Genomic DNA, 26,467 nt, shown 5'->3' with positions numbered 1-26,467 from the left:
CGCACTCTCTGTGTCCTCTCGTTAGTCTGGCTAAGGGTTTATCTATCTTGTTGATTTTCTCAAAGAACCAACTTTTGGTTCTGTTGATTCTTTCTATGGTCCTTTTTGTTTCTACTCGGTTGATTTCAGCTCTGAGTTTGATTATTTCCTGCCTTCTACTCCTCCTGGGTGTATTTGCTTCTTTTGTTCTAGAGCTTTTAGGTGTGCTGTCAAGCTGCTGACATATGCTCTTTCCTGTTTCTTTCTGCAGGCACTCAGCGCTATGAGTTTTCCTCTTAGCACAGCTTTCATTGTGTCCCATAAGTTTGGGTATGTTGTATCTTCATTTTCATTAAATTCTAAAAAGTTTTTAATTTCTTTCTTTATTTCTTCCTTGACCAGGTTATCATTGAGTAGAGCATTGTTCAATTTCCACGTATATGTGGGCATTCTTCCCTTATTGTTATTGAAGACCAGTTTTAGGCCGAGGTGGTCCGATAGCATGCATGGGATTATCTCTATCTTTCTGTACCTGTTGAGGCCCGTTTTTTGACCAATTATATGGTCAATTTTGGAGAAAGTACCATGAGGAGCTGAGAAGAAGGTATATCCTTTTGCTTTAGGATAGAATGTTCTATAAATATCCGTTAAGTCCATTTGGCTCATGACTTCTCTTAGTCTGTCGACATCACTGTTTAATTTCTGTTTCCATGATCTGTCCATTGATGAGAGTGGGGTGTTGAAGTCTCCCACTATTATTGTGTGAGGTGCAATGTGTGTTTTGAGCTTTAGTAAGGTTTCTTTTACCTATGTAGGTGCCCTTGTATTTGGGGCATAGATATTTAGGATTGAGAGTTCATCTTGGTGGATTTTTCCTTTGATGAATATGAAGTGTCCTTCCTTATCTTTTTTGATGACTTTTAGTTGGAAATTGATTTTATTTGATATTAGAATGGCTACTCCAGCTTGCTTCTTCTGACCATTTGCTTGGAAAGTTGTTTTCCAGCCTTTCACTCTGAGGTAGTGTCTGTCTTTGTCTCTGAGGTGTGTTTCCTGTAGGCAGCAGAATGCAGGGTCCTCATTGCGTATCCAGTTTGTTAATCTATGTCTTTTTATTGGGGAGTTGAGGCCATTGATATTGAGAGATATTAAGGAATAGTGATTATTGCTTCCCTTTATATTCATATTTGGATGTGAGGTTATGTTTGTGTGCTTTCATTCTCTTTGTTTTGTTGCCTAGACGATTAGTTTCTTGCTTCTTCTAGGGTATAGCTTGCCTCCTTATGTTGGGCTTTACCATTTATTATCCTTTGTAGTGCTGGATTTGTAGAAAGATATTGTGTAAATTTGGTTTTGTCATGGAATATCTTGGTTTCTCCATCAATGTTAATTGAGAGTTTTGCTGGATACAGTAACCTGGGCTGGCATTTGTGTTCTCTTAGGGTCTGTATGACATCAGTCCAGGATCTTCTGGCCTTCATAGTTTCTGGCGAGAAGTCTGGTGTGATTCTGATAGGTCTCCCTTTATATGTTACTTGACCTTTTTCCCTTACTGCTTTTAATATTCTTTCTTTATTTTGTGCGTTTGGTGTTTTGACAATTATGTGACGGGAGGTGTTTCTTTTCTGGTCCAATCTATTTGGAGTTCTGTAGGCTTCTTGTATGTCTATGGGTATCTCTTTTTTTAGGTTAGGGAAGTTATCTTCTATGATTTTGTTGAAGATATTTACTGGTCCTTTGAGCTGGGAGTCTTCACTCTCTTCTATACCTATTATCCTTAGGTTTGATCTTCTCACTGAGTCCTGGATTTCCTGTATGTTTTGGACCAGTAGCTTTTTCCGCTTTACATTATCTTTGACAGTTGAGTCAATGATTTCTATGGAATCTTCTGCTCCTGAAATTCTCTCTTCCATCTCTTGAATTCTGTTGGTGAGGCTTGTATCTACAGCTCCTTGTCTCTTCTTTTGGTTTTCTATATCCAGGGTTGTTTCCATGTGTTCTTTCTTGATTGCTTCTATTTCCATTTTTAATTCCTTCAACTGTTTGATTGTGTTTTCCTGGAATTCTTTCAGGGATTTTTGCGATTCCTCTCTGTAGGCTTTTACTTGTTTATTAATGTTTTCCTGTACTTCCCTAAGTGTGTTCATGTCTTTCTTGAAGTCCTCCAGCATCATGATCAAATATGATTTTGTAACTAGATCTTGCTTTTCTGGTGTGTTTGGATATTCCATGTTTGTTTTGGTGGGAGAATTGGGCTCCGATGATGGCATGTAGTCTTGGTTTCTGTTGCTTGGGTTCCTGCGCTTGCCTCTCGCCATCAGATTATCTCTAGTGTTACTTTGTTCTGCTATTTCTGACAGTGGCTAGACTGTCCTATAAGCCTGTGTGACAGGAGTGCTGTAGACCTGTTTTCCTCTCTTTCAGTCACTTATGGGGACAGAGTGTTCTGCTTTCGGGCGTGTAGTTTTTCCTCTCTACAGGTCTTCAGCTGTTCCTGTGGGCCTGTGTCTTGAGTTCACCAGGCAGCTTTCTTGCAGCAGAAAATTTGGTCTTACCTGTGGTCCCGAGGCTCAGGTTCGCTCGTGGGGTGCTGCCCACGGGCTCTCTGCAGCGGCAGCAACCAGGAAGACCTGTGCAGCCCCTTCCGGGAACTTCAGTGCACCAGGGTTCCAGATGGTCTTTGGCTTTTTCCTCTGGCGTCCGAGATGTGTGTGCAGGGAGCAGTCACTTCTGGTTTCCCGGGCTTGTCTGCCTCTCTGAAGGTTTAGCTCTCCCTCCCACGGGATTTGGGTGCAGAGAACTGTTTATCCGGTCTGTTTCTTTCAGGTTCCGGCGGTGTCTCAGGCACAGGGGTCCTGCCGCTCCTGGGCCCTTCCCCACAGGAGCCCAGAGGCCTTATACAGTTTCCTCTTGGGCCAGGGATGTGGGCAGGGGTGAGCAGTGTTGTTGGTCTCTTCCGCTCTGCAGCCTCAGGAGTGCCCACCTGACCAGGAGGTTGGGTCTCTCTCTCACCGGGTCTGGGAGCAGAGAGCTGCTGCGGGCCGGGATCCGCGGGTGTGGGACTTCCCTTATTTTATTTTTTTATTTTTATTTTTCGGAGCTGGGGAACGAACCCTGGACCTTGTGCTTGTTAGGCAAGCGCTCTACCACTGAGCTAAATCCCCAACGCCTGGCCTTGCTATCTCTGACTGTAGCATGTCCCTCTTGTGTGTCTGTGAGCCTGTGAGACTGTGAGCTGGTGATCTTAGGAGTGAGAGCACTCCAGGGAAATTAGCTCTCTCAGGGCAGGATTTGGGTACAGAGGGCTGTAGGACAGTCTTAACTTGAGTTGTATCAGAATTTTTTTCCATCTTTATTAACTTGTGTATTTCTTATTTACATTTCAATTGTTATTCCCCTTCCCAGTTTCTGGGCCAACATCCCTCTAGCCCCTCCCCTTCCCCTTCTCTATGGGTGCTCCCCTCCCCATCCTCCCCCCATTTCCACTCTCCCCCCAACAATCATGTACACTGGGGGTTCAGTCTTGGCAGGACCCTTCCACTGGTGCTCTTACTAGGCTATTCATTGCTACCTATGAGGTCAGAGTCCAGGGTCAGTCCATGTATAGTCTTTGGGTAGTGGCTTAGTCCCTGGAAGCTCTGGTTGGTTGGCATTGTTGTTCATATGGGGTCTCAAGGCCCTTCAAGCTCTTTCGGTTCTTTCTCTGAATCCTTCAATGGGGGTCCTATTCTCAGTTCAGTGTTTTGCTGCTGGCATTCGGCTATGTATTTGTTGTATTCTGGCTGTGTCTCTCAGGAGAGATCTACATCCGGTTCCTGTCAGCCTGCACTTCTTTGCTTCATCCATCTTATCTAGTTTGGTGGCTATATGTGTATGGGCCACATGTGGGGCAGGCTCTGAGTGAGCCAATATTAAGTTGCCCGTGGATCTCTCTGTTTTTCCAGAGTTATGAGGCGGCTTTAAAGCTGCCTATATTCCTTGGCGTATGGCATCCTTCCACATCATCTAAAGCGTCTGTGCTGCATCTTTCTGCTTCTGATTCTGTCACCATGTCACTACATAAACACAAAACACAGACAGGGAAGGAAATATGTGTCTCCCGAATGCATTATCCTTTAATCTGAAGAATGAAGGGCAGTTTTCTCTCCTAAGTAATGGAGACCATGTGACCAGGTGCAGGGGCTTTGGGCAGAATGGAGAAACTTTGTGGTATAAAACATGTGTAGATCCATTCTCCTGCTGTGTCAAAATTGTAAATACCAACGGGAGACAGGTGTGTTCATCTTCTCAGTAGCTTCCCAGCTCCTAATAGCCTGCAGAAGCTCTTATCAGCTCCTTTTCTTTTCTGACTAAAGTTTCTCATACCACCTGAGGTTTTCTTGGTTATTAGCCCTTCATTCCAGACCTGAAGGCCAGATAAAAGAAGCAGGAAGGATCTATCTTTAATTTGGGAGTTCTGCAGCAGCCAAAGAGATGGTCCTGAAGGATGTGGTGTTGATCTGAAAATTCCCTAAGGTTTTCTGAGAGATGGTGAGGCAGAGAGGTTAATTGAGGCAAAGAGACTCTGAGTCCAATTGTTTTAGTCCTGAAAAAAAAATGCCCAGTGTGTCAAAAAGAGGAACGAGTTGGATGGCTTGTTAATCCTCATAGTCTGGGGGCTCATACTACTCTGACTGCGTTCAAACTGGCAAGAGTGATGATGTAGTATCTAGTGGTGATGATAAAACTTAACATAAGGGAAACATAGGCAAGCCATGTTGTTGGTGACAATATGCATCCTTGGTGTATGTTAAGGTAGCTTTTGTAACATACAAAAATAAGACTATTAGTACTAATAAAAGTATTACTAAGCATGTAGTTAAGAAAATATTTGGGACCCTCTTGTCCTTATTACAGGTAGATGGTAGGTAAGAAAATCATCTAGAGAATGCTTAGCAGGCCTTATAATAAGCGTTATCAAGATTAATGATTTTTGTCACTGTGGCTTTTGGTTTGGTGGAAAGGCTTTAAACATTTTTCATTGGCTGTCAGAATCTGTCACCAGGTCCTCTATTAAAACCTCGTGGATAATATTAAGAGACAAAGTCAATGAAGAAAAGTTTCACACCCTAATTAGCATAAACTTTGTTTAATAAGGTGAAATGTAATCATAGAAGTTGAAGGACCTTGTACCAGATTTCTGTAGAAGGATAAGCTTACTATAGTCACCTGGTCATTACATCAGACTCCCACATAAGTAAAAAGCACCTGGAAGCTTTGTAAGAGAAGTCAGTTGAAGTCATCATCAAAATGATGGCTTAAAAGAGACATAGAATCCTATTAGGTCACTTTTATAGAATTGTTTTGCAACATCCTAGAGACTCTAAATGGTTATCCTAAACAATTTCTCAAACTGGGGTTTTGATGACAGAGTATATGGCAGCTTCCATTGATCAGGGAACATGGGTGATTAGGGTCCAGAAGGATACATTACAATTGTATAAAAGCACTCTTCCAGAAAGAGATAGTATTCCACAATTGGTAAATATAGGTTTTAGGTCTGAATACACTATTTAAGAAGATCGGTCTGTTTTTCTCAGATATGAATAAATTTGTGACATTATTTGTCTCACCTGAATAATATGAGATAATCCTGGTATCTAAATGTCTACAGCCTTAATCATATCTGCAAAGTTCCTATCACCATATTTATGTTTTTAGTATATACAGATCTCTAGAGCCCTTATCCACTTATCAGAGCTTTGAAATGGGTCTAAGAAAGGACACTTGCTATACATTGCTACTCTATCTCATGGCTAAAACATACACAACATCTTTTGATAGATGTGTTCATCACTTACAATATGCTTGTCTAGTATGTGTTTTCCACTCTTCATTATCACTAATGCAATCTAGTCTTGATTTAGGAAGAGATGGTATGAAATATCTGTATACATGTACATTATATATACATGTATATTCCATTGTGTAGATGTACCACATTTTCTGTATACATTCCTCTGGTGAAGGGCATCTGGGTTCTTTCCAGCTTCTGGCTATTATAAATTAGGCTGCGATGAACATAGTGGAGCACGTGTCTTTTTTATATGTTGGGGCATCCTTTGGGTATATGCCCAAGAGAGGTATAGCTGGATCCTCAGGCAGTTCAATGTCCAATTTTCTGAGGAACCTCCAGACTGATTTCCAGAATGGTTGTACCAGTCTGCAATCCCACCAACAATGGAGGAGTGTTCCTCTTTCTCCACATCCTCGCCAGCATCTGCTGTCCCCTGAGTTCTTGATCTTAGCCATTCTCACTGGTGTGAGGTGAAATCTCAGGGTTGTTTTGATTTGTATTTCCTTTATGACTAAAGATGTTGAACATTTCTTTAGGTGTTTCTCAGCCATTCGGCATTCCTCAGCTGTGAATATATACATGTATATATACATATAATATACCTATACATTACATGCATATAATATATGTAATATATATTATATATATTGCTCATGCAAATATATTCAGTGAATATATACTACATTTCAGGCACTGTGCTTCATATTAGGAATGTTGAAAAGAATATAGGAGTCTGTGTCTTGGCACACAAATACAAATAAAGGACTCAGTGTAAGTGTTGAAATTTTCACAGAAGAAGTCAAAATTTTATTAAAAATGAAATGAACATTGCCATCCAATTTCATATGAAATATGATCATCCTACACCATATGATTCCAATGATTTGTAGTATGAAACTGGTAATAACAAGTGCAGCAAGGATTTGCGGGAGCATAATTTTCTAACTGGTGCATTACTTTCATAAAATCAGAAAATGATGACACTTACCTATGACACCTCCAGGCCTACTTCTGATAATGCCATACATAGTATGTCCAGAATTTAAGTACTGACAATGAACAATTGTCAACAGGAAGGAGAAAATGAAGGAATGAAAATAGTTATGAAGTTGATTTTTTTTTTTTATTAACTTGAGTATTTCTTATATACATTTCGAGTGTTATTCCCTTTCCCGGTTTCCGGGCAAACATCCCCCTCCCCCCTCCCCTTCCTTATGGGTGTTCCCCTCCCAACCCTCCCCCCATTGCCGCCCTCCCCCCATAGACTAGTTCACTGGGGGTTCAGTCTTAGCAGGACCCAGGGCTTCCCCTTCCACTGGTGCTCTTACTAGGATATTCATTGCTACCTATGGGGTCAGAGTCCAGGGTCAGTCCATGTATAGTCTTTAGGTAGTGGCTTAGTCCCTGGAAGCTCTGGTTGCTTGGCATTGTTGTACTTTTGGGGTCTCGAGCCCCTTCAAGCTCTTCCAGTTCTTTCTCTGATTCCTTCAACGGGGGACCTATTCTCAGTTCAGTGGTTTGCTGCTGGCATTCGTCTCTGTATTTGCTGTATTCTGGCTGTGTCTCTCAGGAGCGATCTACATCCGGCTCCTGTCGGTCTGCACTTCTTTGCTTCATCCATCTTGTCTAATTGGGTGGCTGTATATGTATGGGCCACATGTGGGGCAGGCTCTGAATGGGTGTTCCTTAAGTCTCTGTTTTAATCTTTGCCTCTCCCTTCCCTGCCAAGGGTATTCTTTTAATGGTAAAAGTCGAGGTTTTTATTTTTAGTGTGACCTAAGTCATAACATAACAGGTAAGCAGTTGCCTTCTGTTTTCAACATTAAATGCTGAACTTCCATGAGGAACTCATTTAAATATAGACATTTGCTGGTAGTACCAAGCCATATACGTTGGAAGATTGAAGAAATGTCAATGGTGGTGGGAATGCACAAATAAAAATATGGACATGGAAACACCCAATATGGTTGTGGAAGGAGACAATTCAAGTGAGATCCAGGACAAACATTATGCTAGCCATTTTTGGCTCAGTCCAATTGGTTGCACTAATGTATGTTGGCAGGTTTTAAATTGTGGAGTTGAATAGATACATTTGAGTTGAAGAAGTCCAATAAGAATATGGAATACAGACTGAAGTTTCTAGATTGTTTTGAGAATTCAGATGATTTTTCATATTTTGTTTGCATTTTATTGTGCAAATAATCCATTTCTAACTACAGTAGTAGTTTCCATATTGAGAGTGGGCATATGTGTTGCCTCATTGACCATTTCCAATGACCATTTCTCTGCTGCTTGTTCACTTGCTCATGTTACATTCCCTGTTTGTGCAGGATCAATTTAATGTTTGTAGTTTATTGTAAATGTTTATGGCACAACTGAAGCATAGATGCTTATATAATCCATAAGCTGGGCATGTAGCTTCTTTCATAATATAGATTCTGTTACATTTTTACAATGTAACAGCTTGGATTCAGTGCAGGCACTGTGAAAGGGACAAATACGCTTGCTCCTAGTCCACCTAACCTAATTTTTTTAGGTGTTCTGTTGCCCATATGTGGTAAAGTCTAGGGGTCATTTGTGACTATTACTATTTGTAGGTGAACAAAATGAATTCAGGACTTGGCCATCTTTACAAAAAGTGATTGCTTTCTATAAAACAACTATTATTGATTTGATGCTACAAAAAGAACTTTGTGACAGGAAATGGAAAGTTAGGGATTTTTGCTCAATTGGGACTTTAAAGTGTTGCCTTTATACACCATTTATAATGCAAGCTTTATGCAGAGGCAGCCGTTTACCTGCTTTGACTGATGTCACACTGGAAAGGAAAACTTCATCACTGTTACATGCTTCCCTTTCTTCACACACATATCATAGGACTACTGTTCCAAACTGCAATTTTAAATATAAGAAGTATCCACAATAGCAGCCAAAATTTGTAGGGATATTTAAAAGTAGGAGTATATTAGTCAGTGTTTTCTAGAATGGCAAAACTAATTACATTTAAATCACCGAAAGTCTACAATCTAACTAATCCAACAATGTCAGGCTATGACTGAAAAGTTTACTTGTCCAGAGGTGCTCAGTCCACAGAGCTGGATGTCTCAGCTGCTCCTCGGTATATTCCAGAATTTCAAAGAAGTAGGCTCTAATGCTAGTGAAGGAATAGACTTGCTAAAAGGAACAAAAGTTTCTTTCTGTCAGTTGACAGAAAAGACAACGAATAAAGGCAAGTCAGATCTTCAAGTCTCTATTCCCAATATTACCTCTAGATCTAACTTGCTAGGCTCTTCCCGTGCTCACAAGCACTCTGCAGACATGATTCCCAAAGTTCCATTACATCACTTCTTCTGCTAGTCTCCCAGCCTGATTCACCTTACCAAACTCTAAAATAAGCAGATCTGCTATTCTGCCAGGCTCTCTCCTCTCTGTCTCTCTGTCTCTCTGTCTCTCTGTCTCTCTGTCTCCCTGTCTCTCTGTCTCTCTGTCTCTCTGTCTCTCTGTCTCTGTCTCTGTCTTTCTCTGTCTCTCTGTCTCTGTCTCTCTCTGTCTCTCTCTGTCTCTCTCTGTCTCTCTCTCTCTCTCTCTCTCTCTCTCTCTCTCTCTCTCTCCCTCTCCATCCTCGACCACCACCACCATCAAAATAACAGGAATCAATAATCCTTGGTCATTGATATTTCCCAACAACAGAAGTCTCAATTCCCCAATAAAAAGATATAGACTAACAGAATGAATTAAAAAAAGGATTTATCCTTCTGCTGCATCTGAGAAACATACCTTCAACCTGAAGGATAGGCATTACCTCAGGGTCAAGGGTTGGAAAAGGATATTACAAGAAAGTGGGCCTAAGAACCAAGTGGATGTAGACATTTTAATATCTAGCAAATAAGACTGCAAACCAAAACTTATCTAATGTGACTTTATGATAAAAGTTCTATTGAGAATAGAACTAGTGAGAATATATCTCCACATAACAAAGGCTATATATGAGTTTCTGGTTTAAAAAATTTCTTAACTAGGATTTTGAAACTTAGCGAATGGATGATTATATGCCATTCTATTTTTTACTAGTTTTGGTCATTTGACTACATTTAATGATTTAGTAGCAATAGTGGTGTCAATATAGTTCACATTTTATATACATTTTATGCTTATATAAGTCTTCTCAAAAGTTCTTTTAGCCAAACTGTTTAACAATTCTGTGTCCCATTCCCTCATTAATAACAAATTATATCTTCATGTCATATTTCATGATTCCCCTGATTTAATACTACCTTCAAAATTTTGTGCTTTCCATTACTAAGTATTAAGAAGATAAATCTTTTAATAAAAACAAAAGAATAAAATAATTTGGTATAGAAATATTGAAAAATTTAGGGCTCAGTGTTGTAGAGGATATTTTTGTCAGTGCAAAGTCATAGTGATTTCTAGAAAAGATCCTGTCTCAAACAAATGCTAGTAAACAAAAGAATGTTGAATGTATTCCTTTATAATTTCAGTCCTCAAAGGTATAAATTCTTTATATAGTCTTTAACTATAATTCTGACCGTCTATTATGTATAGTCTATATCTTGGTTTTGCCCAGTAACATTATAGTGTTACATTATAATCCAGGATTTCAAATTTTACTAGTCTGTATGACTTAATATCTAGATAATATAAATAATCTCCACCATTGAATGTTTACTGTTTTTCTAGTTTTGCATTTATTTTATATAATTGTGTGTGTGTGTGTGTGTGTGTGTGTGTGTGTGTGTGTGTAATTTGTTGCCTGACTGAACAATTTGTGGGGATTACTTTTTTCCTATTCTATGTGGTATTTCAGAATCACTTAGATTTTTCAGACTTGGATATAAACATCTTTATAGTTGAGCCATCTCTCTTTCTCTCTTTCTTTTTTCTATTATTGCTAGCATCATACATATTTTTTTCCTATCGCCTATTTACCATAATATTTTGAAACATATCTTCTGTATCTAAAGTTAATAATGTTTAAGTTTACATAAGAAAAATTTCAAAATATTTCTATAATAGAGTATGGGATTAAGTATAAGTATAGGTACTTATTTTGATATATACTAGACCTTGAACTGCAATCCTTGAGCATTCTAAGAATGAATTGTGTAATTATTATTAATTTCTTTGTCTTTATTTCTCCCCCCCCCATCCGGCATTGTAGCCCGACCTATATAAAAGGAAGAACTAGCCTCAAGGTGTTTTATTCCTCTAGCCTTTTCCTCCTAAGGGCTGAGATTAATGGTGTGTTCCACATGTCCACTTATAAGGCATAGTTTTAAATGAAAAAAGAAATAGGATAAAGTAGGTATGACCAGGAGAATGGGGAGAAAATGTATATCTTCATATGAGTAAACGTGGGGTACATATATAAAGAGAACTCTCAAAAGAGAAAACTCAAATACTTGACAAATAAAGGGTTCAATATCCTTAGTCATCAGGAAAATGTAAATCAGAACTATTTTGAGATTTCTTCACACACTCATCTGAATGACTAAGATTAACAAAACAAATTTTAGCTCATGCTGGTGAGGATATGGATTAAGGTGAACACTCCTCCATCGCTGGTGGGAGTACATATAGATTCACTATAGAAATCAAGGTGGCAGTTTCTCAGAAAGATCTGAACTGATCTTACTCACTTTTGATACAACTTTTGGACATAAACCCAAAGGACTCTACATTCTACTACAGAGAAACTTTCTCAGCAGTGTTCATTACTTTTCCATCTATTTTAGTCAGAAATTGGAAACAACCTAGATGACCATCAATAGGATATTTATGCAATGGAATATTTAATGGCATAAACAATAAAATCATGAAGTTAATAGGTAGATCTAGAACTAGAAAAGATCATCCCAAGTGGCGTAACTGACATGTAGATTAATAAACATGGTGTCAAGTGCTTATATGTGAATGCTAGCTGTTAACTCATTGATAAGCTATATAACCATATGAGAACAGGGATCCAGGAGTGGGTGAGGTAGACAGTCACCAACTAGGGAAGCAGACTTCAGAGACCAGCATCAAATGTAGATCTAATGTATTATGAAGCAACATGCATTTTTATACAGCCTTAGGACCAATGGGGAATCAACATCAGCTCTGGGGTAGCCAACCATCCCACTGCTACTATGGGGAGGTGCTAGGCTGCCAGCACCCAATGGGGACTTGCATAAAGACCGAGTAAACAACCACCACTCTGTTTTTGGCCCAGTCTAAGGCTCATTAGCTTGTTAAGATCCTCTTACGTCACATGGTATGTCAGTGGACATGGGCACTTGTAATATCAGAGCAGTATGGAAGCCTCTCTCACCACTCACCAGGACCCACCTAGGGGCATTTCACACCCACATAACCATAGAGTTTAGGTAGAGAAGAGTGTAAGGAACTAGGCATTAGGGGTGAAACTCCTTGGGAAGAAGGAAGAGGGTAGATACAAATGGAAAGGGTAGACTGGAATGGAAGAATCAGGGATTCAGAGAGAAGACTGTGGTGAGGGAGGAAAGATGGGAAAAAAAGCTAACATTAAGGACTATTGGAGGAGTCATATGGAAACTTAATACAGTAAAGATGTATTATAATATATAAAAATACAAAGGTGACCTTAATGAAATTGCTAAATAATGGAGGAGATAGAACCCTAAAAGTACATCTTTTGTTACTAAGTGAAGCTCCCCATGTTACTAAGGGGTTACACCTAATCAGGTTGTTGACCAAAGCAGTCCCATGGGAGCCTCCAAACAACATAGGTTATTTCCACGGTAATTGATTGATCCCCCAAAATTGACAGTAAGACCCAATTGTTAAAGAGAGCACCTACACAACTCACTGCACACAGAGAGGTGAGCTGATACCTACCTCAAACCTCCAGACCTCTGAAGGAGGATTCATGGAACCGAAAAGCACTCTGGATTCTACCGAAAGAAAAAGTTAAACACAACTCCATATATACGACTTCCAATCTGAAAGAGTGACTTTTCTGCAATGGCTTATGTTCTAAGATCAAGAATCAACAAATGGGATCTCATAAACTGCAAAGCTTCTGTAAGGCAATGGACACTGTTGTTAGGACAAAACGGCAACCAACAGATTGGGAAAAGATCTTTACCAATCCTACAACAGATAGAGGGCTTATATCCAAAATATACAAAGAACTCACGAAGTTAGACTGCAGGGAGACAAATAACCCTATTTAAAATAGGGTACAGATCTAAATAAAGATTTCTCAGGTGATGAATATCAAATGGCAGAGAAATCCTTAAAGAAATGCTCAACATCCTTACTCATAAGGGAAATGCAAATCAAAACAACCCTGAGATTCCACCTCACACAAGTCAGAATGGCTTAGATCGAAAACTCAGGTGACAACAGATGCTGCCAAGGATGTGGAGAGAGAGGAACACTCTGCCGTTGTTGGTGGGATTGCAAGCTGCTACAACTACTCTGTAAATCAGTCTGGAGGATTCTCAGAAAATTGGACATTGAACTACCTGAGGACCCAGCTATACCACTCTTGGGCATATACCCAAAAGATGCTCCAACATATAGCAAAGACACATGCCCCACTGTGTTCATAGCAGCCTTATTTATAATAGCCAGAAGCTGGAAAGAACCCAGATGTCCTTCAACAGAGGAATGGATACAGAAAACATGGTACATTTACACAATGGAGTACTACTCAACTATTAAAAACAATGACTTCATGAAATTCCTAGGCAAATGGAATGAGCTAGAAAATATCATCCTGAGTGCAGTTACTCATTCACAGAAAACCACACTTGGTATGCACTCATTTATAAGTGGATATTAGCCCTAAGGCTGGAACTACCCAAGATGCAATCCATAAACCACAGGAAGCTCAAGAAAGATGACTAAAATGCAGATGCTCCCACTCCTTCTTAAAAGGGGAAAAATACACACATGGTATGCACTCACTAATAAGTGGATATTAGCCCCAAATCTCAAATTCCACAAGATACAATCCACAGACAACATGAAGCTCAAGATGAAGGATGACCAAAATGCAGAAGCTTCAGTCCTTCTTAAAAGAGGAAATAAAAATCTTCATAGGAGGAAATGTGGAGACAAAGTTTGAAGTAGAGACTGAAGGAAAGGCCATCCAGAGACTGCACCACCTGGGGATCCATTACATATACATATACAGCCACCAAATCCAGACAATATTGCTTATGCCAAGAAGTGCATGCTCACAGGAGCATGATATAGCCATCTCGTGAGTGTCTTAGCCAGAGCATTACAAATACAGAGTTGAATGCTAGCAGCAAACCATTGAACTGAGAATGGGATCCCTGTTGGAGGAGTTAGAGAAAGGATTGGAAGAGCTGAAGGGGCTTACAACCCCATAAGTACAACAATGCCAACCAACCAGAGCTCCCAGCACCTAAACCACCAACCGAAGAATACACATGGACAGACTTATGACTCCAGCTGCATAAGTAGCATAGGATCACTTTGTTGGGCACTAATGAGAGGAGAAGCCCTTTGTCCTGCCAAGGCTGGACCCCACCCCCTACCCCCAGTGTAGGGGAATGTCTGTACAGGGAGGCAGGAAGGGGTAGGTTTTGGGGAGGGGGAACAGCCTCATAGAAGAAGGGGAGGGGGGAAACAGATAGAGGTTTTATGGATTGGAAACCATAAAAGGGAATAACATTTGAATGTAAATAAAAATTCCAATACATAAAAAGGGAAAAACCCAAAAGTTTTGGGGAAGGGGAACACCCTCATAGAAGAAGGAGAGGGTGAAAAGGATAGGGGCTTTTATGGATTGGAAACCATGAAAGGGAATAACATTTGAAACGTTAATAACAAAAAATCCAATAAATGAATAGGAAAAAAACCCAAAAGTTTAAAAAAAAAACCCAAAAAACAAAATAATCTGTAAGTCCATTGTCTCAGAATCTTAACAATTGGCTTTTAAATATTTATCTATATTTAATGTAAAAGTAACTTTTATTTGCCAGATGTAATTCTTGTCTTGGAGTCTTGCTGCTGGATAACCTTAACTTTCTAGTTTTTTTCTGAATTCTGGCTGTGTCATTCTGGCCATTCTGTCTGCCTCAAATTCTTTTGCAAGTTGCCTGATTCAAACTGGGCTCTCTGCTTCCCCTCAGACTAAATGTGGTAATTTGTTCTAATCCTTTGCCTCTTCTTTATTTGCTGGCTTCAACTAACTCTGCTGACCTGCACTGAAAACTGCATAAACTCACAAATCCACTCCACTCCACTGTGCTGTACTCATTGAACTGACTCCCAGCTCACTGACTGAACTGACTCCCAACTGAAATGCACAAGCTCTTGAATGAACTCCACTGTACTGTACTCACTGATCCCCAATTGACTTGACATAACTGAACTATTCTGAAATGAACTCCTTTAAATGAACTCTTCTGAACTGAATTCTTTCTCCCTGCACTGCTCTTAAATATCTTTTCCCTGAAAGTTGGACATATACTATCACTGACTTATTCTGTAATATCTTTCTCTGTTTGTCTGCCCCTCAATTAGACATCATTCTTTGTGTTTAAAAGCATGTAGTAAAGAATTCCATACAGGGAAATTAAAGGTGCGTACTAAGGGTATGTCTGCATTACAGCCAGATCATGAAGACATAGAGGTCTTTAGATATTAGTATAGCCAATGTTGCTGGATTGAAATGCTTGTACAGTTTAGGTTTTATTTTTGCTTTTCTACTATACAGGCCCTTTGAATTTATCTCATGACTTCCAGGGTTAGTGTTTTATGTGATTTTCTACTCTGTAAACACATGTGTCTTTGTGACTAGAAGCATTTCTTGGGCTCTTTCTTTGGGACGTTTTCTTGTTTCTTTTTTCATATTCAAAATTGGTATTATTTATTTATCTTATTTAAGTTTATTGTTCCTTAGATGCCAATTTTTTTCTAAGGAGAGACAAAGAGGGCCTGAATCTGATTGGTGTTTTTATTTATCTTATTTAAGTTTGTTATTCCTTAGATGCCTATTCTTTTTTCTAAGGAGAGACGAAGAGGGTCTGAATCTGGATGTTCAGACGAATTGAGAGAGAATCCACAATCAAAGTATATTGGATAAAAAAATCTATTTTAAATAAAAGGAAAAAGAAAAAAATGAAAAGAACAAGGTTTTAGATATGGATTTCAATCCAAAGACTAGAGGAAACCTTGGGGACAGGGACATTGTTTTTTTTTTTTTTTTTTTCCTTCGTCTTATCATTCAGAACATCTAGTAATTTATAAAACAAACAAAGTAGAGCAATATAAAACTATCTTGTTTGCAGTTTCCTCTGTACATCATTCTTGAATTTGAGTAAGAGCTTTATGGAGAAGAGAAGTTCACACAGTGAAGGGGGTGTCTATGGGAGGAGAGGAACAGAACTATCACAGGAAGCCTGTTCAGAGTGCTTGGGGTATATCAAGCACAGGCTGAAATGCCAGAATGTGTGAATAGAAAGGAGAGCTGCAGTTTTACAAAGACAGAATTTAGACCTATCTGTTAGTATAACACCTGTGTATGTTAGATTCCACTGGGGGAGTTGAAATATAGCATAGGCAATGCACCGCTGTGGAGATATCTTTACTGAAGGAGGGGGGCACTGTTCTTATATCAGAATGGTGTCACTGGGCATATTTTATTTAGATGATTTCTGTAATGCTCTCTGCTGCAAAATGAATCTGCATTGATGATGGATGAGAATCCCAATGATCTAAAGATTTGCCTTTATTTTGACTCACTGAAACTGAGTCTTGGATTTGTAGCCTTCAAAGCAGTGAGATAGCAAATCTCTACATATTTTAAGCTAATAAATGTGTGAAAAAAAGAATCCTAAGCTTGTTAAGATATTCTCTCATTGGTCAATTCTGCCCAGAGATTTATCTTATTTTTTTTTTATTTAAAGAATACACCTCTTCCAAAATGCTAACCTTTTAGTTTTCATAGCTAAGAGGTTAGTAGGTGACACATGGCTGTATTTTCATATCTGGTAATTCTTAGTGTTTTCAAAGTTTTATTTTAGGAAAGTGAGTGATGCATAATCCAAAACAAAGCAAAACAGTGTAGTTGAACAGGAGTGCTTGCTGGGATGATAACTCTGCTCCCTTTCCCTAGTGAATAGCACCATTCTGAACTCACAGTCTAGTAGATTTTTCACAAGAACTTTTGCTCGCAAGTAAGTTTGAAGAAATCATTGTTCCCACATGGGCAACTATAATGTCATTCAGAACATAATCTCTCATGTGTTTATGGAGTTTTTATGGATGCAAAGCAGATTTATGTCATATTTTACTTAATGATTTGTAAAATTGTATACATATTAAAGAAACAGTGAATTAAAGTTAACTGGAGAAGGAGAGGCAGTGTCACATGAGAGTTCTCAAACCAAGCAGAACTTTTTTTTTTTTCAATTTCAGGGTGCTGCTTTCTAGTTGAAAACCATGCATTCTGGAATTTGTTTATTTTGGGGATTGGGACATACTGTACTGCAAGCATGTGAAAATCAGAACAATCTGAAAAAACTGGTTCTCTCCTTCTAGTCTGTGGGTTCTAAGGATGAGTTTCAGTTCCTGAGGCTTTATCTGCTGACCTATCTTACTGTTCCCACAGGTTCTTAATCTATACAACATGACTAATAATAATCCCTACTTCTTTAGTAATATAACATGTGAAGCATACAGTTTTACACTCACCGAACATCTAATTCAATGAGTATTTGATGCCATTATTAAAAAATAAGTGCTATAATGTGTATATTATTATTGTTATGTGGTAATGCCTTAGGGTCACATATGCTCATTAGAGATCATCTGTATAAAGAACTGGAAAAGCATAGATATTAACAATTCTCTGTAAAATTCGTTGTCAAGAAAATGCATCATCATGTTATGCAAAGCAAGTCAGACTTAGAAGGAGAACTGTCACATATTCTCTCCTATCCACAACCTAGATTTTAAAGAACTTTGAAAGGCCATGAAACAAAACAACTATTGGAACAACAAAAAGGATCAGAAGTTGATGAAGAATGAATAATGTGAGGGTTAGTATGATTAAAGTATATCACATACGTGTATGAATATATCATAATTAAACTTACTATGTAATAAATTTGTATGAGGTAAGGTACAATATTCAAAGTATTATTATTATTAATGTCTCACTATTATGCATACGTTTGGAGTATAATGTGGTATTTATATATGTATATACAATGAGCAAACATGAGATCAAGGTAGTTGATGTGTTAAAATTCAATTTTGAAGATTTCGTTCACTACCAAGTTGATGAAAGCATTTTTTACACATTTTATTTTCTCCTATTAAGAAACTACCAATGTATTTCCCAACATTTTGTATCATTTTTTTTCTTTCATAGAGCATTATATCAGAGTTAGTTTCTTATTCCTCTGTACATTACACCTGTGGTTTCCAAAAAATAATTTTAATTATTATAATGGGTATCCTTTGTATGTATCAGGATAACTTTAAGCCATTTATCTTTTAAGTAGGAGTTTGTGCACATATATTTACATTTGCACCATTTCTCCCATAGCGCACTCCTTTCTTTCTTACCTCTCCTTCACCTGCTGCTTCCCTTTGTGCCTCTTAGTGCCCTAGACAGAGTTGCTTCTACCATCATTATTTTATCTATCTGTATTACATCAAGTGACCACAAAAGAGAGAAAACATCCAATATTTCTCTTTCTAACAATTATAAAAATACTCTGTATTTACTGTCCCCACATGCATCCATTTTCCTTCAAAACATCCCACTATGCACATGTTATCTCTCTCCATTCATCTATTACTAGACACTTAGGTTGTTTCCATGCCTGAAATATTGTAAACAGTCTTGCAGTAAACCTTGATGTGTAACTATCTGTGATGAAGAGAGTGGTGTATCTTCTTGGGAATCTGGAGCAATCAGTGAGCTCCAAGTAAATCGCAGCAGGCCTGACAGGTAATGAATGCTACCTTGGAAGGAGTTGGTATGTGTATGTCAATGTAACACATGCTCCTGGGACCAGGACACGAAAGTTGTTCATGTGCTTAATTGTGTATAACTTACTGTTATGATTGATGATCAGGGACGTCATTAATGGAAGTCTAAGGAAGAGTTCATCTAGTTCTTGAAGGAAGGAGGATTAGAATGATGGATTTAGAAAGAAAGCGAGCATTTAATGTGGGTTCAAATTTTAAGCAAAAGAGAATCTTTCTTTGGAGGGGCTACAAGAGATGTGGCTCAGCATGAAAGAGGAAATGTTCTTTCAGAGGACCTGGGATCAGTTGGTTCACAGTTAGAACATCCATGACTAGTTCCAGAGTCTCTCATGCTCTCTTCTGACCTCCATAGGCACCAGACACACAAGCAGCTCACATACATAACATTATAGGCCAAACATTTCTGAAAATGAATAGATCTTTAAAAAGTCTTAATTTTCTCCAGTTTGTCCTGTTCCTGCTTGACTCTCTCCATCATTTTTCCTTTTATTCACAAGCTCACATTTTCCTTAATATCTATATCTATATATCTATATCTATATCTATATCTATATATATTGCTAATGTTCATTTTCTGAAGCTTTCCACATCACAAATGGTACTTTCTTATTAACCTTAGGTTTCAGAAACAAAAATTTAGTAGTTATTTCGGTGTTACTAATGACATTGAATAAGTATAATTTCCTGGAGTGCCATGATCATTAGCAGAAATTATCTTTATATGCCCTGGTTTAGAAATAGTAGACTTTTAGTGATTTATTATTTAATACTGAACATAAGGAGCAGTATCCACAAGCAGTTCCCAAAGCACAGCAAAAGTCACATTTTTTTCCTTAAACATAGGAATATAACAGTGGAACTGGAATGGCCTGTTTACTTTCTATATAGTTTAAATCTTCTATAATGGCTTTGTAGATAATAGGCACTTACACAATATGTTGAAGAAATGATAACACTTGATAAGTGCTATGAATACAGATATAAATTCTATGGTTACTAATTGAAACAATGATGGTGCTTAAAATTTTGTACTTAAGAACTCAATTTTTTACTCTTAAGCTATGAATCAACTTTTCCTGTAGTTACACCATTATTGATTATCCTGTTACACCTCATAAATATGTTCATTTTTTGTGCAGAAACTAAAGTTTTAGTGGTTTATAACTCAAAACACAATTATTAACATATTATTCAGAGAAACTATATATAGTATTTTGTGGGAAGAATATATATGCACAAAGATTTTTATGAATCTTTTTTTAATCTTTATTAACTTGAGTATTTCTTACTTACATTTCGATTGTTATTCCCCTTCCCGGTGGCCGGCCAAACATCCCCCTAACCCCTCCGCATCCTACCCCCCTCACCACCCTCCCCCCAACAATCACGTTCACTAGGTGTTCAGTCTTGGCAGGACCCAGGGTTTCCCCTTCCACTGGTGCTCTTACTAGGATATTCATTGCTACCTATGGGGTTGGAGCCCAGGGTCAGTCCATGTATAGTCTTTGGGTAGTGGCTTAGTCCCTGGAAGCTCTGGTTGGTTGGCATTGTTGTTCATATGGGGTCTCGAGCCCCTTCAAGCTCTTCCAGTCCTTTCTCTGATTCCTACAACTGGGGTCCTGTTCTCAGTTCAGTGGATTGCTGTTGGCTTTCGCCTATGTATTTGCTGTATTTTGGCTGTGTCTCTCAGGAGACATTTACATCTGGTTCCTGTAGGCCTGCACTTCTTTGCTTCATCCATCTTATCTAGTTTGGTGGCTGTATATGTATGGGCCACATGTGGGTTAGGCTCTGAATGGGTGTTCCTTCTGTCTCTGTTCTAAACTTTGCCTCCCTATTCCCTGCCAAGGGTATTCTTGTTCCCCTTTTAAAGAAGGAGTGAAGCATTCGCATTTTGGTCATCCTTCTTGAGTGTCATGTGTTCTGTGCATCTAGGGTAATTCAAGCATTTGGGCTAATAGCCACTTATCAATGAGTGCATACCATGTGTGTTTTTCTGTGATTGGGTTACGGCACTCAGGATGATATTTTCCAGTTCCATCCACTTGCCTATGAATTTCATAAAGTCATTGTTTTTGATAGCTGAGTAATGTTCCATTGTGTAGATGTACCAAAATTTCTGTATTTATTCCTCTGTTGAAGGGCATCTGGGTTCTTTCCAGCTTCTGACTATTATAAATAAGGCTGCTATGAACATAGTGGAGCACGTGTCTTTGTTATATGTTGGGGCATCTTTTGGGTATATGCCCAGGAGAGGTATAGCTGGATCCTCAGGCAGTTCAATGTCCAATTTTCTGAGGAACCTCCAGACTGATTTCCAGAATGGTTGTACCAGTCTGCAATCCCACCAACAATGGAGGAGTGTTCCTCTTTCTCCGAATCCTCGCCAGCATTTGCTGTCACCTGAGTTTTTGATCTTAGCCATTCTCACTTGTGTGAGGTGAAATCTCAGGGCTGTTTCGATTTGGATTTCCCTTATGACTAAAGGTGTTGAACATTTCTTTAGGTGTTGTCATGATTCTTTTAATCTGTCTCTTATTTATACAACCATCAAGGCAGCCATGTTGAGCTATTAATTTAAAAATGTTCAGCTATAATGCTGTCTGTACATCCAAGAACAATCATTTTCTGATTATATGCAATGCTTGCATTGTACAAAAAAGCCTGTTAATTGTTTTCTAAGGTCTAATGTCAAATGAACAAAAAATCAACCATTTATTGACTAAGCTGTCAGTCAGAGAAGTCCAGATACCGAGCTTCTTAGCTGTCCTTCCTGTCATAGTATGGCTACTATTAGATCTGTTTTCTTTATGAACTAGAACCAGCAGGTATTACAGTGACGATTCACTACTGCAGCAGATGACAGAATATGCAAGAGTTCCTCATGTCCAACAGCCTTTGCCATCCTATAATACAATCTTTACAACGGTATGTGTATAGGCAGAGGAAATAATGTAACTAGAGCAGGTTGAGACAAGTATATAAATAAACGGAACACTGAGATATTACATGGTGTTAAGACAGTTGTCTGAAGTCTCCCCAGTATACAAGAAGAGCAAATGTCCATGCACCTTTAACCTGGTCATTTATGTGAGTGTGGGTGGGAATGGGGGGAAACCAGTTTCAATGAAAAACATTTTCATTCCTTTCCTTTTGAGCACAAAGAAAATCAATTGGAATTTTAAACTTTATTGATCAGACAACAGCTCAGATGCCTTCTCAATTAGCCAAAACAAGCTAAGATAAATGTTAAAGAAAATCTCTTTCTACCTAAATATTTATCCATCTGTATATCCCATTGTATGAATAGGTTTTTGATGAAATAAAAAAAAACATGAAACTACTACCTCCAAACATTTAGCACCATTTTTCTCTAGAAGGGACAAAAATAGTTCCTCCATGATATTTAAATATTAATTAAAGTGCAAAAAGCTATATAGTATCTTATAGGAATTAACCAGTGCTCTTACAAAAGTAAAGCAGTTTTGAATTACTGATATTACACTGTATTTGTTCTGAAGTTTGGGCACAAGATTATATGCATTAATTAGGCATTTTCCATCTACTCAGACTCTATTGTCTTAACTTTTAACAATATATAAACAATGTGTATTTTGTCAAGTAAGTTACGAATTGTAGAGACCAAGAAGCAGTGTACTACAATAACAAGGTTTGTATTTGACAAATGACTGTTTAGTTGATCACATTCCTTTTAAGAACTTTGTGATTCCTGTTGCAGGTGGTCACGTTCAGTAGATCCTTGATTCGACTCTTCAATATTTATGCTGTCTCGGTTTGTAGTCATCGCCATTCCATCCTCATCATCTTGTAGCTGTTTTGAAATCAAAAGTCTGGCTAATTTAATATTTAGTTATTCGTTGTAGTGAAGCTTCCTTTTCATGTCAAACTGCTGCTTCTTTTCTAGCTCTTCATCATCTTTCTCCCCACTACTTTCTTGTTCTAGAATCACATTTGTTGGCTCGGAGGCTTCATCAACAGCTAATTTCTTAGTTAAGAAATCTGGATTCATGATTTCATTGACTTCTGAATCATTATCAGAATCATCATAGTCAGCTACTGTATTGCGGTATAGAGTGTTTGGCTTACTTTTTTTCATTAAACCATAGTCTTTGTTAGCTGGATGATATGTTTCCAGGATGTTCATTTCATCCCACTTCTGGGACTTTTTACCCAGCTTCTCTTCAAAGGTCCCGAAGGGGTGTTCAATGGACGCCACTGCCAGGGAAGCCATAGAGATCTTGTTCTTCAGGATTCCCTTGATGGGCTGGTGCGAGGCATTGAGGCCGCCATTGCTGGTTGCTCCAGCTGGTGTAGGGTCCTAAAGAAGAAGGGGTTGGTCGCTGCCGAGACCCCTCCATGCAGCCGAGCAGTCGTGCAGCCCAGGCCAGTCTAAAGCAGCCACACCCGCTGTTACAGAAACCACTACCTGCTTAACTGACGACACAATGACTACCACACCACACTGACTGCGCAGAGGTCTTCCCTTTGCTTCCTGAAATGTAGTTCCCCAGCTTGCGGAGGAGACCCACCAATAGGAGGAAAAGCCCCTGGTCCTGTGAAGACTCATTTCCCCAATGAAGGGGAACGCCAGGGTATTGAGGTTGGAGTTGGTGGGTGGGTATGGAAGCAACCTCATAGAAGCAGGGGGAGGGGTATGGGAGATTAGGAAAAGGGGATAACATTTGAAATGTAAATATATAAAATATCCAAGAAAAAGAAAATTAAAAATAAATCTTTTCAATCGTTGGTGGTTCCATCTTCCGGTGGGGGCGGGTGCAGTGAGCAGAATATAAAGTGAATAAGATAATAGACTGAACCTCTGAAACAGTAAGCCAGCTCCAATTAAATGCTTTCTTTTATATAAGAAATTTAATTTAAAAATATTTTCTTTTTTTCTTTTCTTTTTTTTTTTTCAGAACTGGGGACCGAACCCAGGGCCTTACGCTTGCTAGGCAAGCGCTCTACCACTGAGCTAAATCCCCAACCAATATCTTCAATTTGTAAAATAACAATAACATCTTAATCACTCGTCTCTCCTAAAACTATGAGTACATGAAGATTTAGAAAAAGCTCAAAGAGAATAAAAGAACTATCATGTGAACTAATTTTCCTGTAAAATAAGCTCTTTAACTATTTTTTTGGATTTAGTCTCTACAATATACCCCCTTCTAACCATTGCAAATAGTCTTGAAACTACCTTAGCACTCATGCTGTTCTATACTTAGGAGAGATATTTTTTAAAGTCCTTTTGAACTTTGATTTTATTTTTATTTATTTATTTCACCGCATTACAACTAAATCAAAATGTCATATGCTTTAAAAATTTTGTCATAGTCAATGTATAGTTCCTGATACACATGAAGATAAAGGTTCACTAATAAAGAAAAATTACACTATCGACAAAGACCATGTCCTCAAACTAAAGGAATGATTTCTGCACGATTGCATATTGCTAGTTTTAATAATCATCCTTTTTCTCCTACATATACCCACCAAAAAACATTTACATGTTTGTGTCTCTGTATTTTTGCTAAACAACTGCCAAATTATAAAGCAGATTTTTAGAAGAAAAACAAAACTAAATATTGAATATATATTCCTGATAATTGTATACATTTCACTTTGCAATTGACATAATCCTGGAGTGAACATTCAAATCCAGTATGATCTTAAAGCTCTGCAGTCAACTTCCTACTTCTGGCCATGTTTACTTTGGGTTTCAATATCCTAAGTTGTTCATTGTTTACGAAGGAGGCCAGGGTTCACATACAGGCACTGCATATGTCTCTAATCCTAGCTTCTTCTTCTTCTTGATTTTTTAGAGTTAGAGCTATCATCAAGGAGAACAACCTTCTTGATAATTTTGATAGCATTTCTTTGGAAATACATATCGTCTAAATGTTTCCAAAGAGAATGATCTTGCCTTTGTCTGTTTCAGGGACTTTGCGTTCCTGAATAACTGATGTGGACTTCTACTTTAGAAGGTAACATACAGATTTCCTGAGAAATAATTACACCAGTCTGGTAACAGAACAGGTTGTCATTATTCACTCTGCTGACAAAAATTATGGTGACACCCAGATAGACTTCTCAGAAAACCTAATTATGTCACAGTACTACAGTAGCAAGCAATTTGAGGGATAATGTTCATTGTCAAGCAATAGAAAATGTTAGCAGGTGAGCAAATGCCCCCAAAGAAACTTAAATATTTCATTGCCATAGATACACCTGGTTGCAAGTGTTCTAGATACTGAACAGCATTAACATCCAGCTACATAAAACTGAGTCGAATGAAAGATGCTACATTGTTCCCTCACCTTTCTCCTGATCCAAGGCTGAGTTCTCATCTCTTCATTCTTCCTTAGATGTCATTCTGTTGCTGTAACATATTTGAAAATTTTTCCATGTCAGTTTTGTATTTTTGTAAGATGGGGGTAGGGCCAATAATTGTTCTCTGGAACTGACAGGGGTTATTTTAGTATCTAATAGAATCATTGTTGTAAAAGCACTTTGAGAGTCACTCTCAAGTATTTTTGCCTCACTCTGCAACTTCCCTTATAGAGTGGGGGATTGAGAAGAGGCTTATTTCCTCTCCACTGATATCTACATATTCCAGTTCAATACCTCCCACACAGAGCAAACAGGATGAGAATTTACTGACAAATCCAATTCTTACAGGAAATCAATAACCTTTGATTTAGGAGAAATTCAAGCTAGCTTTGTGGAAATACAGAATTAGATGGACTAGCCCCTAATGTGAGTCCCTAAAGCATAGTTTAGATTTCCACAGGTATCTGGAATGTTAAGAATAGCTTCCGAAGGCTCCGTGTGTAAAGCACTTGCCGGATGAGCCACATGATGAATAGTGTTCAGATCAGCACACCTCATATAAGTATGGGGTGTTTATTATGGCCTGGTTGCAATAGCAGTACTGGAGACAAGGGATCCCAGGAGTGAACTTGTTAGCTAAAGTAGCTATATCAGTACTGGGGTTCATTTGAGAGACCCTATATCAATGATTAGGTGAGAGAGAGAGAGAGAGAGAGAGAGAGAGAGAGAGAGAGAGAGAACTGAAATCAACTTAAATCGTCAATATGTATGTAGATACAGGTGCACTCATGTGAACCCACATATGTAAACATGCATATTCATATAAAGTATAATATTATGACATCATTTACTACCTCTTGCTCTAAGGAATGTAAAGAAGAGTTCGGCAGTGGCTAGGTGCTATTCAGGACACATTAGCACAATAGTTGTATACAGAAACATATATAAGAATCCTACAACATTCTAGTAAACAAAGTATTAAATATCTTTCCTTCTCTCCCTCCTTCCCTCTTTCCCTTTCTTCCTCCCTTCAAGTGTTTGTATTTGTGTGTGTGTGTGTGTGTGTGTGTGTACGTATGTGCTTGTGCATGTGTATGTGTGTGTTTGTGTAGGAACAGGACTTCAAATGTTCAACCCTACCACACTTTCTTAATCCCTTTAGACATAATCTATCACTGATCTTAGAACTACCCTGTTGGCCAGCAAGCCCCAGGCATACTCCTGACTCCACTCTTCATAGCATATATGTCACACATATGACAAGCTACTCTGAAAGTT

The 26,467-nt window shown here is 38.4% G+C and overlaps 1 pseudogene; it reads right to left on the bottom strand.

The window, feature by feature from the left end:
* Positions 1-22,493: 22,493 nt before the first annotated feature.
* Ppp1r2-ps2 (protein phosphatase 1, regulatory (inhibitor) subunit 2, pseudogene 2) lies at positions 22,494-23,231 on the bottom strand (annotated as a pseudogene).
* Positions 23,232-26,467: the final 3,236 nt, after the last annotated feature.

This window comes from Rattus norvegicus, chromosome X, assembly GCF_021556685.1.
Source record: "Rattus norvegicus strain SHRSP/BbbUtx chromosome X, alternate assembly SHRSP_T2T, whole genome shotgun sequence".
Taxonomy (NCBI): Eukaryota; Metazoa; Chordata; class Mammalia; order Rodentia; family Muridae; genus Rattus; species Rattus norvegicus.
Note: the sequence above shows the minus strand (reverse complement) of the source record. Positions and strands in the feature narration are given on the sequence as shown.